This window comes from Lygodium microphyllum, chromosome 9 (genome assembly GCF_053477565.2).
Source record: "Lygodium microphyllum isolate KBCC chromosome 9, Lygodium_microphyllum_v1.1.10, whole genome shotgun sequence".
Taxonomy (NCBI): Eukaryota; Viridiplantae; Streptophyta; class Polypodiopsida; order Schizaeales; family Lygodiaceae; genus Lygodium; species Lygodium microphyllum.
Genome location: NC_141143.1, coordinates 21,802,343 through 21,807,691, shown reverse-complemented (window position 1 = coordinate 21,807,691; position 5,349 = coordinate 21,802,343).

The window sequence follows — 5,349 nt, the reverse complement described above, 5'->3', positions numbered from 1 at the left end:
CCCTTACACCCCTCCCCAAAATGGTATGGTTAGCTGAGCTTATGAATAGGACTATCCAAGAGAGGGTCTATAGTATGTGTTTACCCTCAAACGAACAAGGTGGAAAATCCGAAAAATCTAAAGCAGAAGACAAGGCCAAGGAAAAAGTGGAACGGAAGACAAAGGCGTGCCAAGAAAAAACTAGAAACACAAGAAGTACAGAAAAGTCCTAAATCAAAGAGAGAGGCGCACAAGAAAAAGTGCAAGTCAATACTTTGTAAAAGAGTGCAAGGCGCACCATGATTTATTTTTAAAACAGTGCCGCCCGTGCAAATTGTAAAGGTAGATGGGCGGTAGTAAGGAAGTTAGGAAGATAGGAGGACAATGGGAAAAAGGGCCTAGCCGGCCATGTAAAAAAGGGGATAAGGGGATGATTGCCCAAAAGGTATTTAGGGTTTTGTATATAAAGTTAAAAAGTGAATGAGGAGCTCATTCTTGTGTGTGGCCAAATGTAGCTCTCCTCCTCCTCCTCCTCCTCCTCCTCCTCCTCCTCTTCTTCTTCTTCTTCTTCTTCTTCTTCTTCTTCTTCTTCTTCTTGCTTGAGCTTGTGCTTGAGAGAGGGAGTGTGAGAGTGTGAGGGGGTGAGTGTGTGAGGGTGAGGGACCGTGGTGGAGAAGCTCTCCATCTTCTCCTCTCTTCTTCTCTTCTATTCTATTCTCTTCTCTTTTCTTGTCTTGCATGCGACAATGGAGCTTGAGGATCGAGCTTGCTTGAAGCGTGCACTTGGATCTTGGAGCTACCGGAGTGCTCGAGAGAGGAAACAACTCGATCGGGCATAAAGGTAAACTCACTACACTCATAGAGAGAGAGAGGGCATGCCGACTATGTGAGAGGTAGCTATTAGTGCTTGGCTTGAAACACTTGAAATAATAAGCGATTTGTGGGTCTTGGTGGTTGAGCTCGCCTTTACATTTTGGTTCCGTTGGCCAAGACCAACGGATTCAAGCCTTGAGTGCTTGCACGCTTCGAATTAAGCATTGAAGTAGGTTTTTTCCCGATCTGGTGCTTGAGGTAGATAGGTAGGAAGCAAGGGAGTCTAAGGAGGTATTCGATTTCCTTAGTAAGAAGGTTTTTGGTTTTTTGGATTTGGAAAAGTAGGTTGGAGTAGTGTAGGTGTTTGCTTTGTGATTTGGATGCATTACAGTAAGAAAAAACAAAGAAAAACAGCCATTAGGGTTTCTATTGTCATAACAGGGCAAGAGGGTTTGATTTGTTTCCCGATTGGTATTTTGGAGTAAATTTGCTATTCTAGGTATATACAATCCTTCATTAGGGTCTATTCTTACATTTTGGAAGTTTGTGCAACCCCTCATAACCAAAATCATTAGAATCGTGTTAATTTTCATTATCCTTGGAAACTCATCCACAGGAATCATACACTGTTACTAGACATGGGACTCATCCGATTCAGATGCTCAGACAATTGAACAATCGGATGCACAAAAATCGGATACACAAAAATCAGACATGAAAATCGAACCATCTAGAATTGAACACTCCAAAATTGGACACATGTCAAATCAAACTCCTAGAATTGGACGTATGAAAATCAGACACACAAAATCAAACCACCAGAATCGGACCAACAGACCACTAAAATCGGACCGTTCGATCAGCCAATCGGACCAACCCAAAATCAGATGTCTAATTCTAATAATCGAATAGAAAATTGGCAAAATCAAACAGGTGAACAATATACAAATTTGACACATCTAACCCCTAAAATTGACCCATAGACCGTATAGAGCTGAAAGCACATCATAGATCTATCATTGAGCTGAAATCTAGAGCAAGTAGTTCAAAACTTGGCTACAAATGGTCCTTCAAATCACACATGGTATTTAGCGTAACGGCTCTATAGGCCAGGGGACTGGCCCCTTGGACCTCGGCAGAGAGGGGCTCTACCCCCTCCGCACCTCCCCCAAGTAGGCTGGAGAGAAAACGTACACTGTGGTAGGTCCTTGAAATTAAGTCTTAGTGTAGTAATGGCTCTACACAAGCGTAGATTCTCACTTGTAAAACAGCTACCAAAAGCCCATAACCGAACAAAGGAAAACAGAGACCCTAGAACCTCAATGGGCCAATCTAGCCAATAAGGACAAAAAGGCCACACCACAAAAAGGTATATATGTTAAATTCAGACTCCATCTAGTCAAAGCAGAATGCAATAACATCAAGCTACAACTACGAGAATGACTAGACATGATAGTCTTGATGATAGATGCACCTTGAACGGTACTACACAGACATCCCAAGACGTTAGCAAAGAATCCACATCTAGTTGTGCAGTTGGGGACTCAAAGGCATGTATCAGAAGGCTTGAATGTATAAGCCAAGACCCGAAAGATGAAGACATAGTATTGCTTGTTTATCTTAGGGTCAAACTCACTGCAAAAAGAGAGCACACTGTCGATGCTCTCATCGATGAAGGAGCAGATTTTAATATATTGACCTATGAAGCATGGACCCTACTAGACCAACCAGAGCTTAGACCGACTAATGCAACTCTTAATCCTTACGAGGGACACCCACAAGCACTTATAGGGAAGTGCAGAATCCTTGTAGCTATTGAAACAAAAAGCTTGCCTATCGTATTCCATGTTCCTCCAAATACTACTAATTGTGAAAAGGAAACCCTCTTAGGAAGACCCTTCAAAAGGGTGACGAAGTGTGAGGCTGATTATGTAGCATAGAGGATACACTTGACACTACCGAGTGTGAGGATAATCACAACCTTTAGCAAGGGTGACCTCATCAAACCTCGAGGGAAAGACAAGGAATGTTCTAACATACTAGGCAACGAGAGCAAGGACTTGTTGAAAGAGTTTATACAAGCACATGTTGAACAAAGAGAACTAGTGAGCGAGGCCATGCTTGAAACAAGAAGGTCAAGAGACAATGCCAAGGATAGTCTTTGGACTTACAAATATTGTAGAAGACCACAAAAGAAGCTCAAGACTTATAGATGAAGGTATCGATGGAGAGTTAGCACAATGCTACGATGGATATCCAAAGTGTTGCTACATGCTCAAGGGTATTACACAGGTAACCAATGGATTTGGGTACCAAAACCCCCTACTAAACCACCTCTATCAAAGTTGAAGGCCAGATCGTATCAAAAGCAAAAAAGCGTAGGAGGAAAGCTTAATGAAAATCCAAGTCTCAAGTCAATAACATTGGAGTGACTGAGCCCCTCACGATTGAAATAAAGAAACCAAACATGACTATTCGAAAGGTAGATCCTCAGCCTAGCATGCTTAACAAGTAGATGTTAGATGTAACTATCGAGCGTGCACAAAGACCACTAGTGTTGCCTAAGGAGCCTTTGACTTCCCAAGAGGATAATGAGCACCACATGCACAACACTGCTCTCATGATAAGGTTGATTTCTCAACAAAGCAAATGGCAGAATCATCTAACATCCACCACAAGCAAATCTTCCAGTTAGTGCCAAGTCTAGCTAGGAGTCCCAAATCTCCTACACTCTCTTTCCCTAAATGGACACATGAAGCACAACAGTAGTCTGTCAAAGGCAGCTCCTCAATCCCAATCTCTATCTCCATCTGAGCTTCCAAATGTTCAAGGTGCGGGACATGACACCATCCCTAATTCTCATCTTAAGGATATGCCTGCACAATCCATTGTGACTAGCTCAATTGTGCTCGATCTGCACAAGTGAATGCAAAAAGGGCAGGAAAAGACATGACCACTTTTGATCTGCCTAAGGACTTGACACTGCAATCTACCAATAGTAGCCAGTCCACTAAACTAGCGGCTACTACTTCCAATTAGGAATCACAGTGATCAGAGCCTTTGGCCATGACAACGCCCCTTGTGGAATGCGTCCTTAGCAATTCACCTGTGGAAGAGATATCCTAACCAACATCCTTGACGCCTCTAGCACTTCCGATGCACCTAAAGCCTAGTCTTGAGGAGAAATCTCTCAAAGATTTGGCCAAAGAGATAGCGCATTTGATCGATGAACCAGAGATGAAATGCTTGATGAAGCTTGATCACAAGCTAATAGCCATCACACATGTGTACGTCCATGTGGACATCGAAAGGCCAATACCAGAGTACACAAAGCTCATAGCCCAACCCTTAATTGCATCAACATGTTTGGTCCCGCTATGTAGTTGTCTTGCTCTGCTAAAGAAGTCATAAAGAACATCCCAAAAGCCACAGCTAGAGAATTGCACTTGTTGATACCCTCACTCTATATTGTTCAATGTGAGACAAACAAGGAAAAGCTCGAAGCAATCAAACAAAAAGGGAAAGGACAAGGTAACTTTGTGCAAAAATGGTACTCCAACCAAAATTGGCCATCGACTAATGACACTCATTGAGTAAAGGAAAGCCCTTTGGACATCAATACATGATCCCACATACGTTGCCTCAACCTCATTAAGAGTGTTGGCAATAGTTCATGAGGTCCAGCTTTCTGCCATTATCCAAAAACATCCCTTGTATGATAAATTGCTTCTAGAAGAAGATCTACATGTGGCTAGCAAGCTAGGAGTGGGAGCATGGTACTTGATGTTAGCACATATGCATTTTGCCTCACTCAAGACCCTGCAATTCTAGATCTCTATGCTTCCCATCAATACAACTCTGACTTCTTCAGCTAGTTTCATCTAAGCCTACATCATAAGAACCCTAAATTGTCTCTTGGTTCTACACTAGAGTCACTTGAACCTCCAGAGCAAGATAAAAACAACTCTAAACACGACACCCACTCTAATAAGAAGCAATGAAGGCATGTTTCAATGGGTAAGGATAAGAGTTTAGAGAAAACGCCTAACAAAGAGCAACTGCCAATGCAATTGGATGAAGGGCTAAATGGAGGGGAATCAGCTGAAGAGCTAGACTCTCTAAAAAGAGAGGCAGTTGTACTCTCACAACCTAGCAAGGCTATTCAACACGCTATGGCTATGTCCCATGAGGACACACTAGAGAAAGAGAAGACTGAGGGGCCCAACCAAGCACATCAATAGCTGACCTAGTTCACGGTCCTGAGCCTTTAAAGGATACACCTCAATTGCCCAAGAAAAAGACGAGAAAAGAATGAAAACAACGACAGTTGCAAGTGGCTCTAGACACCAAGAAGATTGAGACCAAGAGTGTTGAAGAGCTGAGGAATAAAGTATCGAGTCTACTAGCGAATGAACCCATTGCCATCTCTCCTGACATCGATGAGACCTCAGACACATTCGTGTGTTTTGATAAGTCAAAGCAACCATTACCATCAATGATTTCTTGCAACACTCAACCCACCAACAACAGAACTTACATTGGCCAATCAAGAGTGGA